Source organism: Trichosurus vulpecula, chromosome 1, assembly GCF_011100635.1.
Source record: "Trichosurus vulpecula isolate mTriVul1 chromosome 1, mTriVul1.pri, whole genome shotgun sequence".
NCBI lineage: Eukaryota > Metazoa > Chordata > Mammalia > Diprotodontia > Phalangeridae > Trichosurus > Trichosurus vulpecula.
In genome coordinates, this window is record NC_050573.1 from 546,172,670 (window position 1) to 546,198,244 (window position 25,575).

General features: G+C 36.4%; 1 protein-coding gene across 1 annotated transcript in view; it reads right to left on the bottom strand.

Annotated features, from left to right (window-relative positions):
• ZCCHC7 (zinc finger CCHC-type containing 7) overlaps positions 1-25,575 on the bottom strand; it is a 306,544-nt gene that overhangs the window by 223,653 nt on the left and 57,316 nt on the right. The gene's annotated exons all lie outside the window — the stretch shown is intronic.

Genomic DNA, 25,575 nt, shown 5'->3' on the forward strand with positions numbered 1-25,575 from the left:
TTTCACATATCCTTTCCTCACCATCATTTCCCTACGAAAAAAAGTTGTTTTCAAAACTGAACATAAAGATATCATTCAATTGCATCACTCATAGAAAATTCCTGACTGAGAGTCTTCCTAAAATCAGATGTTAAATCACCTGGCTTATTTGCCAGTTTTGACACTGGCAGCTAATATGACTCTTGTGAAGGATGTCATTTCAGTTTGCATCAGCTGTCAACAATTAGTACGTGAACTGAAAATAAGAAATATAATTTAATATACCTAGGGAATGTTGATGGCACATTTAACACCAAAATAAGCACTGTGACTGTGCTATGTGTCCCCCATGCTGGGCACATAACTTATAGCACAAAAAATTAGTGAGTAAAATTCATTCCACAAAAATGGGGGCGGGGGGGGGGGGAAGGGCGTGCGGCAAACACTTGGGGAGAGAAACAAACATAACAATGGTTGATCAGTCCCAATCAACAGATTCATTACTTCAACTTAAGTGCTTACTGTGCTAACATTCCATTATCCTAACTATAATGCCCCAACCTGTAGTTTTCACAAGTTACTGCAAGAAGTCAGCAAATCCAAAAGGCACGCAGCACTACCATTTTGATCTTTATTTAACATTAGAAATATGCAACAGGACATACAGGTTTTTCAAATGTGTGTATATATATATATATATATACACATATATATATATATATATATATACACACACACACACACACACACACACACACGGTGGATAAATCAAATGCAAAATAATTTAAAAGAGAATCCATGGTATCTTCCTGTTGTAAAGTACCTCAATTGATGGCTATAAAAAGTACAATTAATATATGGGAATCTATTAAATGTTTTTATGTTAAAAAGGAGTCCTCATACCAGAAAAGTTGGGGAACCACTAGTTTATGAAACAAAAAATACAGAAGGCAATGTACCTTCACTCAATCCTAAAATATGATTAGGAAGGTAAGGTATAATGCATACATGAAAAAATTGAGAAGAATTTGATCGTAACATATAAAAAAGTACAAAACTAAGTTTTAAACTAGTCAGTCCCTCGAAGGTTGTTTGGAACTCAAAACTTATTTACTCAAAGAAACCACGCCCTCAAACACTAAGCTATATCCCTAATGGTACAATTCAATTCAATAAACATTTATCAATTGATTACCATATACACAGAACTCTGCTAGGCCTTGACCAAGATGAAAAGTTTCTATATATAATAAATCAAACATTTATTAGACACTTGTGTACAGGCGCTGTGTTTTTATATTTGTGTTTCGGGACACAAATGCAAAAATGACACAGTCCTTTCCAGGAACCTATTTCTATTAGGGGGTAATGAGCAAATAGGGAATGTATGAGTGTGTTTAAATACATGGCGATAGGAGACATTAAAACTTGCAAGAATCAGGAAAGGCCTCTGGACAGAGATGGCACATGAGCTGAGCCTTAAAGGAAGCTGTGGCAATTGCAAGAAGCAGAGTCAGAAGACAGAACGCTATTTAAGGGGAAGAATAAACAGCCCAGATTCACTGATTCAATGAGCACATAAGGAGGATAATATGAAATCACCCTGGAAAGACAGGCCAGAGTCAAACTGTGAGTACATTAAATGCTCAAAAGAGGAATCTGTCTTTTAACCCAGGGGCGATGGGAAGCCACTGACTTTTCTTAAGAAAGGAGTGACGTGATCAGACCTATGCTTTAGGAATATCCATGTGCTAGCTGTGTGGAATATGGATTACAAAGGGAAGAGCAAAACAGATTATTGCAATTATCTAGGCAAGAAATGATGAGGGCCTGGACTAAGGTGGTAGCGTATGAGGAGCAAAGAAAGGAGCAGGTTCCTGGGATACTGAACTGATGATGTCAGGCAATCCACTGGGAGGTGATGGGGATGAGGCGTTGTGACAATGAAGAACGGAGGACTGACTCCTAGATCTTCAATTGGGAAATTGGAAGAATTGTGGTTCTCTCAATAGAAATAGAGAATTTAAGAAGACAGGTAGTACTGATCCTCATGGTCAAATAATGAAACTTAATAAAACCTACCCATCACTCATAATACTGCTTTTATCAGAAAATTTGTCCCAGGTTGCAACTTGGAGCATATTTCCTCCTGCACCTAAAGCAGGTTTTCAGTCATGTCCAACACTTTGTGACCACATTTGGGGTTTTCTTGGCAAAGATAATGGAGTGGTTTGCCATTTCCTTTTCCAGCTCAACAGATGAGGAAACTGAAGCAAACAGGGTTAAGTGACTTGCCTAGGGTTACACAGTTAGTGTCTGAAGCTGGATCTGAACTCATTTCAGACCTGGAACTCTATCTACTGTGCCACCCAGCTGCCCTAAAGCAAAAATGGGAAGTCCCAAATATCACTGCTGCATCAGAGTTCTGTAATTTTAGGGATCAAGGCACTATGATCAGTGCAAACTTTTGAAGATCTGGCAGCAGCCATAAGTTGAGACCCTCTCTTCTCGTATGTATGTGTGTGTGTATGTATATACACAAACATACACACACACACACACACACACACACACACATATATATATATATATATATATATATATATAAAAGTATAGAGCTAACTACAAATTAAGGTTCAACTCACCCAGTGATTAAAGTTGGGGAGTGGGGGAGGAAAAGAGAAACTGTACTTTTTCAGGGGAACAAGGAGGGAGGGGAGAAAAAACACTGGAATAAAAGAAGCAATAGACTGTCTCCCTTGGAAAGTACCAAAGAGTCTGCAATATTATAAATTTGTGTTGTCCCTGCCTAAGAGTTCAACGGGAGTTCTCCTGTAGCCAGTTGTTTATGAAACTCCTACAACACCTTACTGATTTACAATTACAAAGGACAGAGTCTTGCTTGACATATTCTAAGTATTGGGTAATTTAAGTTATCTTAAAATAAATGAATCTGTTAAATGAATTTAATAAATGCTTGTTCAATAACTGATTAATTTTTATTTTATGTAATTTTTCCTGAACAAGAAAAATGATCCTTTTTTTCCTATAAAACTTGTTCAAAATCCATGATCAGGTGTCAATACTTCTCAGGCTAATTTTCTAAGTCCTGTACTTGTAATGTTTCTCCTTATCTTTCGGCTGCTGAAAGAAAGAGAAAATATATATAGGAAACTGATCTTCACATCTTCGGTTAAAGAACTAATAGGTAACAGTGAAACTTATCTACTCGCTATAATTTTGAAAGCTGATTCTAAAATTACCCACAATTTTCATACATCTATTCAATCCTTGTATCCTATTATTTCTGATAAGGAGACTCAGAATATAAGCATATTTTCTTTTTTAAATTTTTATTGATATTTTTGTTGACCTATGATCCTATGAAGGTAACTACATCACCTCCATTTCCCATATGTACTTCTCCCTCCCCTATACAATAAGCAATCTCTTTTAAGAAAGAATACATAAGTAAGAAATAAAGGAAAACCAATTCAGCAAAACTCACCAGTCTGAAAGTATACAGAATGTTCCATACCCACAGACCTTATACCTCCATAAAGGAAGGAGGTATATTTTCTCACCTCTTCTTTAGGGCCAAGCAAAACTATCATACTTACATGGCATTCAGTTTTGTTTTCTGTTCTTTTCCTTTAAATTATTTTAATCTTTTAATATTGTTTGCATAGTTCTGCTTACTTAGTGAACACAACGATCAGTTCATCTAAGTCTTCCTATGCTTCTCTGAATTCTTCATCTTCATTGTCTTTTACAATGCAGTAGTATTACATTGCACTAAAAAAACCAAAATCTGTTTAACCATTCCCCAATCAATGGATATCTATTATGTTTCCAATTTTTTGTTATACAAGGAGCATAATGTTTTTTAAAAAGTAACACCTTCTATGACCAAACAAAAATTTTGCCACTTTACTGCTTTTCTCATAAATAGTAATTTATTATTTTCTGTTTTGTCACCCTCTTCCACAAAATCCTACAGTTTCCTCATCATGGCATGGAGGTGACTCTGGGTTCTCAATGGCTATGCCAGAAGGGTGAAAACGCCTAGGTTCTACCATGCTAGAAAGACTTAGAATGTGATCCAGGCCACAAAGTCTGCTTTTTTGAGAACCAGCCTAGATAAGTTGTTATCACTGTTGTTCAATCATCCAGTCTTTTCTGATTCTCCATGACCCTGTGGACCACACTGCTCAAGGTGTTTTCTTGCCAAAGATACTGGAGTGGCTTGCCATTTCTTTCTCGAGTGAATTAAGGCAAGCAGAGCTTAAGTGACTTGCCCAGGGTCACATAGCTATTGTCTAAAGCCACATATGAACTCAGGTTCTTGACTCCAGGCCCTGTGCTTTATCCACCATCTAGCTGCCCAGCCCAGGTAAGTATGGAGAGACTAATAGTCAGTAAGCTGAATACCTGGTGATGGAATTTTTGGCTTTAGCAACTTGTGAAACAAAGAAAAATAGAAAATTTCTGTCCTTGACCAAAAGATGGAGAGAATACAAGATCCCATTTTGTTTACTGTTCGTTGATAACACAAAAGTATTTGACTTGGTAGAACAAAATTGTCTACCTTAAACTAAAGACTCTTTTCCAAATAAGGTGTCTCCCATCTATACATCAAAATCATTCAAGCTTCCTTGAAAGACGTAATGGAAATATCTCTATTCAAAGTTTCTTTATCCATAAACATCAGGCAAGGCACAAAACAGGAATTAAGTGCACGCTTGCCACAGGCGTTCATCACTATATGAACAAGATCCAGTGCAAAGACCAAGCAGACAAGACATTTTCTGTGGATGGTGAGATACTGTAAGAGGCTTCTACTTGCAGAGGACACTGTGGTGGTGGTATAGTGCCACGAATACTGTAAAGTCTCTCAGAACAGGTAAGAAATCATTCAAGGGAGTTTGATCTGACCATCCACACAGAAAAGATCAAGTGGATGTAAAAAAATCATGATTGCTCAAATTATGGCATACATTTGGATAGACAAACTATAAAATTGGTCCATCAATATCTGTATCTGGGACAGACAGTTAAGATGGATAAGGAGTTGGGCCTGGAATTTAATAAGATGAGGAGAGCAGCTTGGATTGTCTTAAGGAAAGATCTTTAAGTGACTCCAAATTTCCTGCAGAAAGGCCAATATTTTTGTGTCACTATATGGCAGTGAGACATGGAATGCAACATTCGCTAAGGAATTAAAAACAGAGGGGCAATGGAGAAGCACGTGGGTGAGAACAAACTCTTAACTGATGAGGAACTTTGAAGAAAAGGAACAAAAATCATTATCAAAGAAATATATGATATTAAGAGAAAATAGGCTGATCATGAAGACAAAGCAAGGTATAACAGAAAACAATGTGTCAGACCAGTGCTCTCACAATCTTACGAGAAAAGCACATTGTGCAGACTTCTCTGGTAGGAAATGGACAATCATGGATGGGTGGAAATCTTCATTGCTATAGGGAACTCCCAAATTAATGATGTTACAAATCCATTTGGTTGTCTGAGTATAATTTTCTGCTATCACTCAATGTAAAATTATTCACAATTGGAAAACCTATGTCCTAAATACTGTACAAGTAGCAATGAAAGGTTTTTTTAAATGTGATGAGGAATACATGTTAATGCAATTGTAATAACAAATTCTTATTATTCACTTAACAAAAGTTATGTACTTATTTTGTGTAAAACATTTTGCTATGCGATAATAACTATATAAATAAAAATAATCAATAATCTCCTTACTTATTCAAGACTAGAGTTCCCATAAAGCAAGAGCTACCCAGGGCTACGTGGCAGTTTGAAATCACAGAGCTGATAAATGGAGAACCCATCATGAAATATGGCTTTTCTCTCTGTCTCTCTCTCTCTGTCTCTCTCTGTCTCTCTGTCTCTCTCTCTCTCTCTCTCTCTCTCTCTTCCATGTCCCAGGAAAGCATTTTAGTTGATATGCTGGCTAGACTGAAAGTAGAAGGAGCCCAAAACCTTCCTTTGAAGGAAACTTAGTGAGAATTAAAAAAAAAAAACTGACCTAAAAGTACGATTTTTACAATATCCTGCACATAGTAAATGCTAAATAAATAACAGCTAATTACATTATAACAGGGGCTCTTAACCTAGAGTCTGTGAACTTATTTTTAAATAATATTTTAATACCTCTATTTCAATATAATTGTTTTCCTTGGTAACCCTGCCTATCTTATTTTATGTATTTAAAAACATCATTCTGAACAGGGGTCCACAGACTTCACCAGACATCCGAAGAGCTTGACAACAAAAGAAAGCTAAGAATTCCTGCTTTAATAAAGTTCAACAAAATATCATAAGACTACGCTAAATAAAATCCTACGACATTAAATTTTTTTCTCACATAGTAGATCCTAGGAGCATAAAGCTACATTTGAATATAACTTATGCCAGTTAAGAAAATCATACTTTGTGCATAAATGAAAAATTTCTAAATATGCACAGTAGAAGTAAAAATTATACTCCTGGGATGGAAAATAAAGGCTTTTCTAATGAAAATTCACTCTTTTGCATGGTATTTATAGCAGTTTTCCTCTTTTGAAGAGAACAGTAGTTATGGGAGATATTTTACCATCAGAATTTCTGGTTTGTACAATACAAAGAAATTCAGCATTGGCTTACCTCTACTGGGGATAACATTTTCTAGAAAATGCAAAAGCTACAACTCACCCCACTCCCACTGTGACACTTATCAAATACTTTTCTTCACCAGAACGTGTGCTCTGCTGCCTGAGAGTAAACTTTTATCAATATAATTACATAGCTTTTGATTTGTGGATTTAATACAAAGTTAAAATTTTAAAGGTAGAAATTTTTCAAGTCTACCCTTGTTAAAAAAAATTTATAGACTGCCTGTCATTCAAAAGCACGTGTTTATTAATGCCATTAAACTTTTATTTTTTGAAGCTTTCCATTTAAATCTGACACTAAAATAGTCACTAAGTTCTACTACAATTCAGCGACTAAGCAAAAGCTAAGTCGTGCTTCCCATGACTAAATGGATTAATTCTTTAGCCCAAACACAATTACTGTTCTCCACACTGTTCCATTGAACATCTAAATAAGCATCCAAAGCTTATTTTGTACAAAGAAAAGATTCAAACGAAAGAATAATCCCAATGTATAAAGTTTACATTTTGTGTAGGTTTTTTTTTTAAAAGAAAAAATCTATAAGCAGTGATCAGGAAAGAAGTGGGACATCTTAGGCAGGTGTATGGGATGACATCTAATGGATATCTTTGTTGGAACAATGCTGCTGTAAGATGTCTTTTTCTCATACTTAACTTATTTTTCTGACTTCGGCCCTCAGCCTTGAATCCAGTTGATTCCATAGCTGACAGACACATCAGTGGTGAAAAAAACTGACTACTGAAAAACAAGGTATTGGGGGGAGTGGGGGAGTGGTTTCATCTTAGAAAGGGCTGATTTTTCTTTTTCTTAATTTTAAAATCTAAGCTTCAAAACAAACACTAACAACTTCTGAAGCAATGTCTCAAAAACTTCATTATGTATCAATCAGAAACGTCTAAGCACAGCTAAATGGCTCTGTGGATAGAGCACTGGGCCCAAAATCAGGAAGACCGGAGTTCAAATCCATTCTCAGACATCTACTGCCTGTTTGCCCCTGAAGAAGGAAACAGCAAAGCCCTCCAGTATCTTTGCCAAGAAAATCCCACAGGGTCAGGAAGAGTTTGACATGACTGAACGACTGAATGACAACAAGAATGGTCTAAATCTACTATGGCATACGATTAGGGATGGAGAGGGGAGAAGAGGGTAACAAAGGAAAAAAACACTGATGGTGTTGCTGAGTAAAATGGTATTTATGACTATATGTGTGTGTTGGGAAGGAGGAACTAAAGCAAAGTCTTGGAAAATTACACTTGACTTGAAGAGAGTCGGGTGAAAATAACAGGTATTAATACACTGATGCACTAAAAACAATAAATCTAAAATTTTAAAACAAGGAGGAAAATAGTCTCCTAGGAATTAACACTGAGTAGAATGAGACTCTGTAGACCACTCTCTACTTCTCCATACTCCTGCCTTCTCTGGGATTTCATGGTAACACTATCAGTCCTTCTCATACCTATCTCTTAGCCCTATCTCAATCTTTTTTGCTGAATCTTCATCCATGTTGTGCCCTCTAACTCTGGATGTATCCAAAAGCTATGTCCTGGGCTTGTTACACTGACTGTACTCCTTCAGTGATCTCTTCAGTTCCCACATACGCAATGATCTCTATGCAGATGACTACCAGATATATGTGTAGGATATCCCTCTCCCCATCTTCAATCACATAACATCCACTGCCTATTGGACATTTTCAACTGGGTATTCTGTAGGCATCTCAAATGCAATACATTAAAAACAGAACCCACTATCTCCACCCCTCCTTTACATCTATAACTTATCTAAACTTCTCTATTTCTCAGGGCATCCACCAGTCTTCTAATCATTCAAGTTTGTGATCTAGGAGTGACCCCTCACAATCAGTTGCCAAGTCTCACTGATTCTACTGCCAAAACATTTTTTCACATTTGTCCTCTTCTATGTATTTACATGACTACCAACCCTGAGTAATTGGTCTCCCTGCAACCATTCTCTCTCCTTCTCCAAACTATTTTTTGCAAAACTTTCAAAGTGACATTACTAAATCAAGAGATCTGACTACTCAAGGAGTTCCAGTAGTTCCCTACTGCCTCTAGGGTTTTGCACTTAAAGGCCTTCACTGTGAGGCTCTACTTCAACATTCTAGACTTACACACATTATTCCTTTTCATGACTTCACTGGTCCAGCCACCAAATTGGCTTTCTGTTCCAAGTACTTGACAAAAGCATGTGCCTTTGTAAGAGCTGTCTCTATGCTTGGAATACATTTTCTCATCTCCTCACTTGTGTCCTTAGAAGCTCAGGTCAAACACTACTTTCTCCTGTTCCCTCTAGTTGTTGGGCGTTTCTCCCCCAAAAGTAATGCGCACGAATAAGTGTGTATAAATGCACACACTCAGTATGCAATAAGTAATACAGTTTTACATCTATTACAAGAGAACATAAGTTCCTTGAGCACAGGGACTCTTGTTTTAATTTTTATATAGCATAATGCCTGGCACTTAGCAGGTGCTTAATGAAAGATTAATGACTGACTTAACTTGTAACTGGTACCTAGAAATGGAAGGATGTACTTAATTCAAGAGTCAATAAACATCTACCTTCATTAAGCAAGGCACCACGCCAGCTGCTAGGGAAAACAAAAATGTTTTTATCTTTAGGAAACCAAGAGGTCCATAAAAAGAAAGGGGTCTAGAAAGAATGGCCTTGTATTATGATGCAACACTTAGAATTCCATTAATCTCACTACAGAGGCCCCGCTCTGTTCTCTTAAAGAACTTGTATGGAGCTCTATGTTAAGCATTTTGGAGGGCCTGAGTAAGGAAGAAGACAGTTTTGTTTTTCTACTGAAGTGGGTCAGCACCTTCTCTGGCCCTCTGAGGTGCACAAGGGAGGTAAGGTGTGTGTCCCAGGTAGAACCCGAATCCAGGACTTCTTGAATCTAAAGCCAATACCTACCCACTAGGCCAAGAGGACAAAAATTTTAACTTAGACTTAATAGTTAACTTTGGAATCACAACTTTCAGAGTTGGAAGGGATCACAGCAGCCATTAATTCCCATTTATACAAGGAAAAAGAATCTTAGGGAGTGAGAAGCAGTCTGGCTTGGAGCAGGATTATCAAACACAGAAAGAAACAGGGACTCCTAAACGTATACATAAAGATCCTGGTGGCTGCATAATGACTTAGAAAAGCAAAAATTAACATGATGTTCCATTGTGTTTTTATGTATTTTATTTCCTAATTAAATTTTAATCTGGTTCCCTTCTCCCTAGGGAGTATAGATAAGACAGAAACTAGGAAAACTCTAGTTCAAGTCCAGATTTCTGATACACACTAACTCTGTGACCCCAAGGACAGGTCACAACCACTCAGTGCTGCAGATCTCTAAGACTAGAAGTCACAAAAGCTCTAATGGGCATTGGTAAGGCGAGTTTCCTCACCAGGGTGTTCCTTATACCATTCAAATCACAGGTACAATCCTATGACTGTAAATGCACTGTCTGGAATCTGTAAGACAAGATGGAAGATAAGGGAGGGATACAAAGAGGCTGGAAATAGGCAAATACCGTCCAAGTTTTCAACAGTGCAGAAAGATAGATATTTAAAACTAAAGAACACGTTAGTTGGCGCTGTGGATAGTGTGCTGGGCCTGGAGTCTGGAAGGCTCATTTTCATGAGTTCAAATATGGCCTAAGACACTTACAAGCTGTGTGACCCTGGGCAAGTCACTTCACCCTGTTTGCACCTCAGTTCCTCATCTGCAAAATGAGCCAGAGAAGGAAACTGGCAAACCACTCCAGCATCTTTGCCAAAGAAACCCCAAATGAGGTCAAGAAGAGTCATTCACAACCTAACAACAACAAAAGAACACTAAGAATGATGTCAAATCCCAGCAAAATTCTGAAACAGATTATTGTTGGTAATGTGTTTGGGGTAATAGTCTTAGATAAAGCAAACTGCTACCCATTTTATAAATACAGTTTAAGCGCACTGAGAAGACATAAAAATACAATTCTAAAAACTAAAACCTTGAAGAAATGCCAGACCTTATATTAAACTTGTGAGCTTCTTTTATCATATTTCAAAGAACTTGTCTTTCAATCATCTCGTTGATTTTACTTACTTTTTTCTCTAGTTTTCCAAGGAATCTTTAAATTTGTAAATACAAGACTAAAATATTGGATGTTTTTAAGCAGAAGAATGCACTAAGGACTTAGTAATACTAATACAGTCTTAAAATGAAGATTGTAAATCACAGTTACCACCAACTGTCCTTGATGTATTTGTAACACTCTCAAGATTAAACAGTATAATGTCATAAATCCTATTATAGTATATAATCTCTAAATTATATTCAAGAGGATAAAAATATACAGCATATTAATGAATTTTATATTTTCATAATATCCTTTACACTGAATATGTGAATCTAGTTACCTCGGATAAAAGTTTATGAAAATCCATTTCTCCTAGCTATTAAGTACAATGTACTCTGTTCATCCTTAGAATCAGTTATTTTAGACTGATAATAAGACTACCAGTCTTATTATCACCTTTCTCCCCTCAGTTGCAAGATTTATTCACTGGTGTCCCCACTTATGTATGACAAAGAAAATGAAATGTTGGGACAGTTTAAAATATACACGAGCAGGTACAGAATAAACTTACCTTTAGCAGGTTGAAATAAAAATCAAACTAGGCAACTGACAAACATTAATAAACATTTATGGAAATAATAACAATAATAACGGCTAGCGTTTGTACAGCACCTCCCGCGTGCCAGACACTGCCAAGTGCTTTACAAATATTATCTCATTTGATCCGTACAACAACCTCGGGAGGTAAAGGCTATCATTATTATCCCCATTTTACAGTTGAGGAAACTGAGGCAAATAGCAATTAAGTGACTTCCCCAGAGTCACAAAGCTATTCACTGTCTGAGGCTACATTTGAACTCAGGTCTTTCCAACTTCAGGCCCAGTTTTCAATCCACTGCATCACTTATTTGCCAAAACCTCTGACAGTGCAAAGATGCAGCACTTACTAAATAGAGAAGGAAATGAATGAATGAATGAATGAATGAATACAATGGACATAATCTCCCAGGTATTACTTTCAAAATGAAAAAGTAATAGATTGCTTAAAGAAATCATTCAGGGCTGAAGGTTTTAAACAGGTCTGGGTCCCTTTTCCTCAAGAGAAGGTAGAAATAAACATAAATGTCACAAGACTATAATGCTGGGAAAGTCCTTAGAAATAGTATGAAGTAATCTCAGATGACAGAGATGGGAAGGACCTTGAAATTATCTAATCTAGCACGCTTCCCTTTTTTTTAAAGAGTTGAAGAAACTGAGGCCCAGAGAAGTTAAATGACTTGCCAAGATCACACAGGTAGTATGTGGCAAAATTAGGATACGAAACCACACATGTTTTATTTTATAAATGAGGATCATGATTCCCAGAGAAGGAATGTGGTTTACCCCAAGGTCACACAGCAAGCAAAGAGAAGAGCTAGGACCTGAGCCCAAGGCCTCAGACACCAAGTCCAGTGATCTTTGTCTACTGTCCCCAGACAAATTACAATTTAGGTAGCAAAATTTGAAATTAGCATGATGAAATACTAGAGAATACATGCAAATAAGAAGCATATTTTCCAGGTTAAATTTCCAAATGATGATAAGTGACCTCACTGGCTGGATATGCTAAACAATGTAGGTGTGCAAGATACAATCAGGGACAAAGGGAGGCAAAACACAGCTGTGATATTCAGAGTTAATATTCAGCATGAAAATGTGAAAAGTATATTAAACAGTCCATTTTCTCTTTAACACAAATATATTCATAAATCTGCACAAAGGTGATCCAATGATGTCTAAGAAGTTTGTTTATTAAAAAGCATGGTCTGGCTTATGACCTAGTCTAGTTTTCTGAAGATGGAATATGCTGAGAACCTATTACATTTTAGTAATTAAATATTATATACTCCACTCAAACTGAACTAATTAATCATCATCCTCTGAACTGTTGCTCTCTTCAGCTCATACTCTCTGCTAAACCCCAAATACCTTCCTCCTACCCCTACTCATCCATTTCCACCTGCTAAAAACCTATTTGACCCCATATCCTTTGTAATGTTTTTCCTGATTCCCAACTAGCAATTACCTCTCTCTTCCTCTGAATTTATGTCACATTGCTTCACTTCCTTATTAAATAACTACATTGCTTCATATTAAAATTATCTGCATATATGACTATAAACTCCTTGAGGAATTACTAGACCTCACTGATCACTGCATCTCCTTCCCTATCATCTTGCCATGAACAGGGCTCCATCATCTCAGTACACTTATTCTCTCCATTACAAGACTGCCTGCGTCCACATCCCATATGGTTCTTGACAAGTTCTCAAACAGCCATTTGAAAAAGATATCCCTAATCCACTGGAGACCTTCCTTTAGGTCTCCTAAGATTCTATGGCTATCAGTCAGGGTCACATGGGGGGGAGGGAGGGGGCGGGGAGAGCATAAGAACACACCTGTTATTGATACACATCTAGCCTTTCTTTTCCAATCACACATTTTCTGAATATCATATAATCTCCTGCAGCCTACTTATACCCAGCACAGATCTATCTCCACTACACTCTGAGATAAGTGCAATTTTAATTCTTTGGAGATTATGGTTTTCTATGACTCACACAGCAAAATGTCATTACCGAATTATTATTTCTTTTACTGAACTGGTGAATATTGGCACAGGAAGCACCTGTTGAGGAAATTCTTTCTCTGAGGACAAAACAGCAACTGTTCTTTAGTAGTCTATATATAGTCTTAAAAGCTTTACCTGGGGCAATAAGAAGTTAAGTGCCTTGTCCTGAGTCACTTCACCAGTAACCTCCAAAGTGGGACCTTCAGAGATTGGGTCACTCTGACTCTAAGTTCTGGCTATATACTATACTTCATTTCCTATTACTGAAAAAATAATGGAGTTAAAAAGATAGGTTTTGTGTTGAGTAGTGTGGGATCACTGAAAACACTCCAGGATCACTGAAAATACTCCACACATTTTCAAATGCAATCCAGCCCACTATTTTCCTCCTATTCAATTCTGGCTCATCTGTGATGCTTGTCAAAGTTATATGTACTTATGATCTAATTCAATGAGCTGTCCACCTAACTCCATATGTTCAACTGCATTTTCCTCTAGGTCGGTGGACCTCCAGAAAGCTTGTTAGAACTCTCTCCCAGGGGCTCACCTTATCTTGGGTAGTCAACGTATGGAGTACAAACTCACATGGCCAGTGTTAAACATATAATACACAGGAGGACCTGGAGGTTTGGACTCCAGCCTCTAACAGGTTCGCTTTTGATCTGGTCAGAGAGAGCTTCAAAGGGATTAATGATAAACTTTATTCTAGTCTTGTCTTCTCTAACACAGCATTGCTGATAATGGAAGCACTACAAACTCCTACAGTATTCCCTAAGCACCCTTCTCGCACAGGCCAGCGAGAAGGAAAGGGGGGGCAACTACCCCTACGTCTTGATGAGTCCAGTCGATCCATTCAACCCTAAACGGTTCCCCTAAATCCCCTCAAGCCTCAATGGGGGCCAGTTGAGGCAAACACAGATTCCCCCCTCCCAATTCCTGATGGGGGCCAATCAAGGTGTACAGCATCCCAGCTTGTGCATTCAACCATAAAGGTTCCCCAACTCACTGACCACTGACCACCTATTTTATAGGGTATCAGACAAAGAAGGCATATTGCCAGCAAGAGCCTCACAAGTTTACATCACCTCATTCCTATATCTCACTGCACAGTCACAGTGGAAGTTTACAGTTTCAGCACACATGTTTATATTATTTATCCTTATATAATACTGCGCAAGTGTGGTGGAGATGCTTTGAACCATGAGCTTGGGAACTCATATCTAATACCTGGCAAACAGAGATTGTTATGGCTACGGATCCCGGGAAACTGAACTCTAAGAAATAATGACAAAAATCCACTTTACACACACTAAAATCCACCTTACCTATACTAAAATTCACCGTACTTACACCCAGCCTCAGCTATACTTTACATTCCTCCTTAGCCACCTTCTTGCCATCTGCCCTGCCACTATATGCTTACCCCTCTAAACTCCTTTTCCATTTCTATCTCTGGGCATCTTAATCAAATCAGTACTACCATTGCTACTGGAAAAGGCACATTAATCACGATTCAAACCACCACAACTTTGCCTTCTCAAACAAAAATGCCCTTCACTTGGCCAAAACTCTCATATATACATATGTGTGTATGCGTGTATATACATACATGCATATGTATATCTGCGTACTTAGGTGCACATGCATATATACATGCATGTGCATGTGTGCATACATGTGTGTATATGTATGGAGAGGGTCTCTCCTTGAAAGAATGTAAGCTCCTTTATGAATAAGCAATTCTCACTGTACATTACTGACAACCACATGAAAAAATGTTCAAAATTCTTAATGAGATAAATGCCAATCAAAATAATGAGGTTGCATACCCAGTAAATTGGCAAAGATGACAAAAGTGTTGAAAGATAAGTACACTGGGCAGCTAGGTGGCGCAGTGAGTAGAGCACCGGCCCTGGAGTCAGGAAGACCTGAGTTCAAATCCGGCCTCAGACACTTGACGCATGTACTAGCTGTGTGACCTTGGGCAAGTCACTTAACCCCAATTGCCCTGCCAAAAAAAAATCAAAAAAAAAAAAAAGATAAGTACATTGTTGGTAGACCTGTGAATTAGTACAATTCTGGAAAGCAATTAGGAACCATACAAATCAAATGGCTAAAATGTCCATAGTCTTTAACTCAGAGATTTCACTGCCAGGTAAAATCTTTCCCAATGGAAAAGGAGAGAAGGAAGGAAGGAGGGAAGGATGGAGGGAAGGAAGGAAAGGAGGGAGGGAGCAAGGAAGAAAGGGAGGGAGGGAGGGAGGAAGGAAGGAAGGAAGACACCAAAATATTTATAGCAGCACATCTTGAGGTAGTAAAGAACTGGAACAAAGTTTATAGCTAAACAAACTGGGGCATGAAAATGCATTGGAGTATTACTGAGCTATCAAAAATGATGAATACTGAAAAGCAAGGAAAAACTGACCCATACTGGTGCAAAGTGAAGTAAGCAGAGTCAGAAAAACAAAATATACAATGACTACAATAATGGAAACAGAAAGCACGATGATCACAAAACAAGTGAAGATGAATGCTGGGAAGTCATAATGAACAAGCTTGGTCTCAAACAAAAATATATGAGGAGACACCTCCTCCCATTCCTTTGGAGAAGTAGAGGTACGGAACACTACGTATAATGTAAGATTTGTTCAATGTTTTAATCAGTTTGCTAGATTTTTTTCTTTTTCTAAAAAAAGTGTTAGAAAGTATGTATTATTTGTGAGATGGATAATATAAGACAGAGATGGACAGAGAGTGTCATGAAAACAAGAAATGTGAACTTGGACAGACTTTGAGAGATAGTGGAGGATAGAAAGGCCTGGGGTGCACAGCGTAGGACATGACTCAACAACAGCAACATGTGCACCTGCGAGACAGGTGGGGGAGCAGTACAAGAGGGAATCTAGATGATATAAAAAATTTTTAAATCAATATATCTTTTTGTTTTTTAATGTAAGCTCCGAAGGCCAGGACCATCTTGCTTTTTTGTTTATATCATCAGTGACTGGTAGCGGAAGGGAAAGGAACAAGCATCTGTTAAGTACTTACTATGTGCCAGGCACTGTACTAAGCACTTTACAAATATCACATCATTTGATCTTCACAATAACCTTATTATTATCCCCATTTTACAGTTAAAGAAACTGAGGCAGACAAAGATCAAATTACTTACCCAGGGTCACACAGCTATCGAATGCCTAAAGCCACATCTGAACTCAGGTCTACCTGATTCTAGACCCAGAGCACTAACCATTGTGCACCTAGTTATAAAATCTTAATAAATTCCCCTTTTCCTTCTTTCTTTCTATCTTTTTCATTTATTCCACAGTCTGGAAAATTGGGAGTTTTCATCCATTTGATTTTAATCCTTAAACTCATTGAGGAGGTTCTGTAATATTTTAGGGCTTTATCACAATCAGTAAAAATATCTTCCACAAACAGGAGTGCATAATTGATGCAATAAATGTTTGCTGAGTCAATGAAAATCATCTTATATTTTTGTAGTGTTTTATGGTCTTAAGAGTGTTTTCATGTATGCTATCTTATTTGGGCCTTACAATAAACCTGTGAAGAAAGTAGGTATTATTTTCCTTACAAAATAGATGAAAAGATAGGCCCAGAGAAGTTAAAATTATTTGCTAAAAGTCACACTTTTGTATTTTTATTCCCAGATAACATAAAGTTTTATAAACGCTTATGTGAATATAAATCTTTGTAATGCTTGTATAACAGGTAGATTCACAAGTTCTCATATTCCCAGAAGTTTATTTAATGAAGATACTGTCTTTTTAGTATAGCATTTGTATACAGTAACTATATTTAAATACCTGTATAAATTTAAACAGGAAAATAAGCTTATCTTCATTAATCTTTGTAGTGAAATGCATATTTTGTTTTTCAATCTAGAAGCAAACTCTTGTCCAACTAATTTTTCTGCTTTGGTTCTGGTTTTTACAGGTCTATGTATGACAAAGCAGTTCCATATAATTCTGTGTTTGATCTATGTCACATGGCAAGAGCATTGTTTTTGGAGTCACAAGAACTATGTCTGAATCAGCTTTGACCTTGAGCAAGGCACTTCAACCCTATGGGTCTCACTTTCTTTATCTATAAAATAAAAGAGTTGAATTGGATGGTCCCTAAGATGCTTTCAAATTCTAAATCCTATGATCCCATGGCTAACACAGAAATTCAATTACAGCTAACTACATATGCACCAAAACCACTCTAGTTTCCTTATGAAAAAACTTTTAGCAGAAATTAAATTCTCTCACAATTTTAGAAATATTACATTTTACTAATCTTATCTTACTTTCAAATACAGAAGACATAATAGCAGAAGACAAAGAGGCAAAGGACACCACAAGCCACTTGGCTTCCTGCTCCTCTTTGAAGTCAGCGATCCAAAGGCTCCACGCTAACAAGGCCATCCTCTATTGTATCCTCTTCCAAGTATCTCTGGTTTTCACACAGAGGGCACATCTGATACTCCCTATCGACACATTAAATGACCCTAAACTGGACTAAAGATCGACGTTGTTTTTCCTCACTATCAACCCAGTAAAACAAAGAAACAAAAACCATGGTTAAAGTGGGACAAAATTCATAGTGTAATTAGGGCAGAGATGAGGTCTTAGGCTCACTGGAGGGGCCACTGATGCCTTCAGTCCTGCCAGAAAAGAGAACATGACTTCTTAACAATAAAGCCATGGCGTTAGGCAGAATCCTGGGTGCTCTCTTTCCTTAAAAACCAAACAGCAATTTAGTAACAGGATTTTGATAAACTGCTAATATGGAATCAAAACATTGCCTACCATTCTAAGAAATGGTGGAAAACTACATTCTAAGAAAGCAGAAAACTAAAAAGAATATAACAAAATTCAAAAACTTTTCACTTCTAGCATCTTTTAAAAATATTAGAATTATATCATGGTGTCAAATTTTTAAATAGGTAGTATGGACAAAGAAAATTCCCCCCCCATCAAAAATAGATATATGCCTAATTTTTAAAGACAGCCATTATTTTTCAATTTTTAGATCTCTTTCACCCTACTTACTCCTGTGCAAAGACCAGACTAAGAACATAACTGGAAATAAAGTAGGTACTCACTGACTGAAAAATGGCTATACAAAATATGGTACATCAATATAGCAAATACTACTGAGCCACAAGAAACAACAACGAAGAACTCAAAAAAGCATGAAAAGGCCTAGATAAACTGACCCAGAGCAAAGTAAGTATCATTAGAAAAATAAACAACATACTTGATTACTCTAACAATGTAAACAGAAAGAACAACAAAATAAACAATGTTCTTTTAATTACAAAGACCACAGCTGGGCCTCAGAAAAGAGTTGAGAAAATGCACCTCTCTCCTTTGCAGAGGTAGTGGTCTATGGGCATAGAAGTTTACATGTGCTATCAGGAAGTTTACATGTATATCAGACACAGGTGAAGCGTTGGTTGGTTTTGCTTGTTTTTTTTTAACTCATTTTTTAAAAAGTTGTTATCACAAAGGACAGCTAGCTAGCTGGGAAGAGGACTAGGGAAGGATATAATCAGAAATTATTGTGAAGCAAAACCAAAAAGCACCAATATGAATATTTTTTAAAATTACAAGTAGTTGAGAATACCTCAAAGGAACAAACTATATCATTTGATGCACTGCTTTGTTTTATCCATAAGGCAAAGAAAATGTTGATAGGATGAACATTTTTATTTCAAAGTAAAAGTATGATAGATGTTTGTGTCAATTAATGCACCTAGGCCTCCTAGTATTAAAAATAATAAAGACAATATAAACATATAACTCTAATTATAAAAAACATAAAGACCAATAATGCTGACCCTTCTGTTTGAAATATATATTTGCTGACAGAATTTTAAAGTTGAGTCAACGTATTAGGTAGAAGGTGATTAACTACTTCATAGGCATAAAACTATTACAGTAATAATATAAATTCTAATAACAGTAGCTCCTTCTGCAGGTATAAAAAGAACTCATTATTCTTCACTGAGGAATCACTAGAGTACTGAAAAAGCAAGAAAGCTCATCATTTAGAAAATAGCTTCAAGAGTATGAATGACACTTTTTAATATATGTGCACACACATGTAATTAGACAAGAAAGCATCTGTTTACAACTCACAATCATACATTAAGATAAATGAAGCACTTTCCTCCCAGTAACACTGGTGAGCCAATTATCACATTCATTTTTAAAACAAAGAGATTAAGCTCAACCAGTCACACCACAAGTAAGTAAATGGCAAGACTAAGGCTTCACCCCAACATTATCCAGTCTTCTGACACAACCACAGGCTGCTGGTGAAGATCATCTTTTTTCTATTACATGCAGAAGTCTCCAATACTCCATCAATAAAAATGAGCAAGAAAAGGTGACTAACTCAGAAGTTGGTTTGTTTGTTTTTTCAATAACCTAGCTAAATAATCTTTTTAATTCAGGAGGCACTGTGGCACAATGGGAAAAGATCTGGGGTGAAAAGACCATGGACGATCTGTGTGACCTTGGGCAAATTTCCTCCTCACCGCTCTGGGCCAGTCTCCATCAAACGAGGAGGACCTCGCTGAATGATCTCCAAGACCCTTCTTGTTCTGAGTCCATGTGACTCCATCATTTTTGTTTTCAAAAAAATTCCACACATTTTACGTTTATAACTAGAATAATTAACAACTGAAAAGTATACATCTATGTTTTAAGATAAGTATTTCAGTTGAAGAAAAATGTGATAGATTGATAGATCCAGAGAAAAAACTGTTCTTTTAGCTAAGTCAGCCTATCTAAAGTTATATAATTTGGGTCAACAGGATCATGTGAAAAGGCCTTCAAAAGCAATCTAGTCCAACTTTCTCATTTCACAGAAAAAGAAAGCCATTGAGTTTAAGTGGCTTGCCCAAGGTCACAAAAGCAGTCAGTCAGTAGCAGAGCTGGGATCAAACACACATAACCCAAGTCTTAGATGAGACCATTGTTTTTATGAAACATGACAAATATTCATGATTAGCCAAATGAAAGTGAGACTGTTTACCTCCTAAGTATATGTTCCAATTAGCTTCGGTAAATACATAAATCATTACGCTGGTCACAGTTTCCAAATTTGTGAAACACACGTGCGCTATGCAGCAGATTTGGATTCAAGCTGTATATGATCTTGGGAAAGTCACTTGACCAATCTAGGCTCTCAGTTACATCATCTGTAAGATAAGATGGTTGAACTAAGTGACCTCAGAAGTCCCTTCCACCACTAAATCTATGAGCTACAATCCAATTACGTTCAGTATGACGTGTGGAATCAGTAGCTATTTCTCTGAGAGAGGTATGTGTGCATTTCTAATAATCAGGAATACATTTTTGTAGAAATGACTAAATTGAGTTGTTCTGACTAATCATTAAAATCATTTATTTAAATCAAATCTACTCTAACCCTTATTCAAACTAATTACATGTGACCATGTTAAGGATAGTTGTAGAATTCTGATTTAAATGTTGCTATCATGAAAACAACTTACAATTCAACATATCAGATTATAATACATTAACTAAAATAGCACATTTTAAGAAGTAAGTCAATCTTTGTTTTGTGACACAGTATCAAATTTGTTTAAAGAAATGAAAAATATTCTTCTACATTTATATTTATACTAGCAGTTGGGGACGATTAAAAAAATTACTGTTTCTTGCCCCTGTACCAAATACTAAATAATATATATAATATTTGTTCATTAGGATTAAAGTCTATTTTTTAACATTTAAAAACCTATTATTTTGATTTTTGATAGTGAAAACTGCCAAAGAAAAAAAAAATAACCATACCTTGTTTACCAGAGCACATTCTTGGAAGACCTCTTTTTCTAAAAATTACCATTAATAATCTCTGACTTGGATATTTTAAGATAAAGTATACTAGAAGAAACTGCTATTTTTAATAGCCTTTTTTATTAATTGTGTAATTAAATCAAAATACAATCATTCATCTACAGACAGTCAAACTGGCTTTTTGGATAATTTTCCCAAAAAAGCAATCAACCATGTTTTAGTTTTGTAGATTCCCCCCCACCTTGTTCTTATAGTCAAAAGATGTCTTCACCTGATGAAAGATTCTAGCAGGTCAGTCCTATTCATATTGTCAGTCTCTAGTTCACTACACTTGACTTAATTTATACCCACAGACTTTAAATTCTGAGAATTAAAATAAATATCAAATAGAGAAAAAAATTCACAAGAATATGCCTTTCTGTGGGGCACTCATCACTCAGAGGTAAAATTTCTCTCATATGCATCATGAAGGAAGATCCTTTTTCCATGTTGTTGGCAAAACTGTCAATCATCTTGATGAGCAGCAAATAAATGAATGCCCAATGATGGGATTCTGTATTATCCTTAAAAAAGAAATCCATCAACTAAACATCAACAGGTAAATGTTTATACCCGACAGCCATCAATTTCAACTATCCATGCAAAGAGACAGGTGAGCTGGACTGGTAAACCTCGAAATTAGAGCAGTATTAATCGTCTGCTCCCAGCCAATATAAACAGATGTTATTTTCAAACAGGCAAAATCATCTCTTCCACTGAAATTTATTTGCAGTAGATAATGTTCTGTTACATTTTTAATCAAGCAGATGAAGTTACATTTAAATTGAAAATCTGCTGCACTCAACTAATCAGGCAAGTAAAATTCCTAGATGATTGAATGGCATTACATAGCACACTATTACGGCAGGTAAATTGGGAAATTTACCTGTCACACCACACAGTTTATTGTTCAGCCACTGCATCTGCAACTTGGAAGCAAAGAGCTAAGACAAAAAAGGAAAGGCATGTTAAACAAATTTATAAATCCATCATATTTTATGAAAACATTATTAAAGCTGCCAGGAAAAAAAACCATAGTCTCTTTTTTATGAAGGAGTCAATAAAGATTTACATGGGTTATGCTTATCTGCTTCATGCAGCATAAATAGCATGCTTGGCTATTTGAAGATCAAGATACAACCCCAGGGAGGGTGAAAAAGGAAAAAAAGTCACCATTTATATCACAACAAAACACAGAGGAAAAATGTTTCAAAAGGGTCCTAGATTGTAATGATCAGATGCCACAAAATTCATTATATTTTAGTTAGAAAGAATAGATACAAAAAGTAACTACATATAGACCTACAAAGAAAAATGGCATGGGTAATCTTTGTATACCATTATAATCATTACATGCACCACAAAAAAGAAATTTACATAACTCATATAGTCTTTTTAAATTATTTACGGCTTTTAACAAAAACTGAGGCGAGTTTTTGGGAGGACTGTAGAATGACTAAGGATTGGGATGATTATTCCACTGGTTTCTTTCAATTAAAACTCAAACGATACTGTAATACTTAAGAAGATACATGTCATTTAAACTATTTGTATATTAAAATAATTTTGCTGAACCACTAAGGATTACATCAATGAGATCATGGATCCATTATGATGCTACAATTTTATCATATGATACCACAGACTTAGAGCTAGAAGGGACTTTGGAGATCATATAGTTGAGAATTTTTTTTATATGTAGATGAGATAACTGAGGTACAAAAGAAGTTAAGTGATTTATTTGTTTAAGATCACACAGCTAGTTCATGACAATGTTGAGATTTTAACCTGATTCTCTGACTCCGAATACAACATTCACTGCATTTCACCATGCTTCTATACTGAACAATTCTAGATTTATAAAATAAGGTATGCCATAAAAACTGTAAAAAAGAAAAATTACATTACATTGGCCCTGAGTTGTTGTTGCTGTTTTGCACTGTATTGCAAATTGCATAATACTGGTTATTAAATTTTATTTTTACAAGCCTCTGGGGTTAAATAAGGTAAGCACTGTGAAAATCCACCAACAAAATTTAGTAAGTAAGAGGAGGAAGGGTGATTGCAGGGGTGGAATAAGGAGTAGTAGTAGTATATGGATCATATTATGCTATTCCTTACAAAAAAGAACTGGTGCTTACTTAGTAAAACAAGAACTCGAAGTTAGTTTTATAAACTTTGGGATGAATTTACTAATCTACATTTTAGAACCTGATCATCTAGCCAAATTAGCTGACCCACCTGAGGACTAAAATATTTTACCTCATTAACATGATGTTCTAATCAGCAACATACCATAATATCAGATATAGGGCATAGAAATAGCAATCAGATGATATGGATTGTAGACCCAGCTCTCCTTAACTATGCAGTCTTGGGCAATCATTTAACCTCTCTGACCCAATTTGGTTTCCTTATGTATAAAATGAGGAGATTGGACTAGATGATCCTAAGCTCCTTGCCAGCTCTAAACATGTCTATTTCCATAATATTCCCATGAAATTATGGTTCAAAATGATTGTATCAAAAGATAAAATATACCATTAAAAAAGAAAGAACAAATGGGAAGTGGTAAAATAAATGTGTAAATAAAAAGTATAAGTTATGTTTAAATTAGTCAGTCCAGACTTTTCAGTGGGCAAAAAAGTTATAAAAAAGATGCAACTGGAACAAAACACCAAGATCATATTACTCTGCTCTTGAATTCCTTCCAATAAGTGATCTCAATATTTGTATAAACTCACCCTTAAGACTCTAAACAGAATAAGCCTTATTCACCACACAATAGTTATCCTGTACTTCTGTTATATATGAATAACAGAACATTAAAGTTGGACACCATCATAAAAAATATCTACCGCACACACCTCCATTTTACATGAAAGAAAACCAAGAAAGGACAAGTGACTTGCTTATGGCCATAATAGCTCGTTAGTGATTGGGTTAAATCCAATGCTCTTTTCCTTCACTATCTCCAAAAAAAAAAAAATTGACTCCAGGGTAAGGTGAAAAAGAATGAGGCTTAAAAGTCTCATGATGGATCACTTAAATATTCCAACAAAGTTCTAGTCCTTGTACTTAAGGGGAGGAAGAGGACGGGGTTGGGGTGGGTAGAGCAAAGGGCAAAGGAAAAAAAATGCATCTTTAAGTTTTCCCCCAAATCTCATATTTAAAAGATTTGATTTCTTCAATCAAAAATGATCACATAGTAATTACAAGAAAGAGATAATTTTTTTTCCTTTACAGATACAATTTCACATTAATGGAGTTACATAAAAACCAAAAAGTATTATCACAATACATTCTGAAGATCATACATCTGACCACATACTAGTCATCTCCTAGCAATTCACCCTTGTTACCACATGCATATGTACCCTCCTACCCTTTCCCCTTACATCCCACCTCTTGCTTTGGGAAAAATATTTAAATCAGTACTACCATTGCTTTTGAAAAGGGTTATGGCAAGTTACCCACCATTCACTATCCAGATGATTTCTCAAACCAAAATACCCTTCACTTACTCCCACTCTTTTATATGCCCTCACAATAACGTAAGGACCTAGGGGGCAGGGAATATATGGCTACCCCTTCACCATCCTACACTCCCTCCAAGTCCCCCCACCCCCATCCCAAGTCTCAAGTAGGAACACTGTCAATGTTTCGTTATGCTAATGAGAGCCCAAGGCCATTAAAGATGTAATCGAACTATAATATCAGGGAATTGAAACTATTGTATTGAATATTGAAGCTTGGAGGAGTTGAATTAGGGGAGGATAATGTTGGGCAAATGCTACAGTCACTTAGCAAAGTGGAGTATGTAGGGTGACAGAAGAGAGTGACAAGGAATGCAGTGGTTGTAAGCGAATGGTGTAAATTTTAAATGAAGAAAGGTAGAATAAGGGTGATCAGTAGTTAGGAAATAGCAGAGTGTTGGTTAAGCTTACCTCTTCCTTCCCCAGTAAGATAAAAAGAGCTGCAGATGGGGTCTCCATGAGAGGGGGCAAAAAAGAACAAAGTGCTACCTGGGAAAGTCAGATTTCAAGTGAGGAAATTAGGTAAAGAAAAGGTAAAAAGGAGTTTGCTTACAGCAGACAGATCAGGGATTCCACAGGGCTGGTAGGTTAGATGGAGAGGAATGAGAATAGAGCTGAAGTGTAGAGAAGGTGTGTGGCTAGAGGAGGCAAAGAGGAATTTTTGTCATGAGCCAGAAAAGATGTGGAAACACTAGATGAACCAGGAAGTGCGGATTTCTGGTATATATTACTGGAAAAATGTTTGACATCCAGAATTTTGCTGAACCTCTGTTCAGAAATATGTCTATTAGTGACAAGATATATACCTA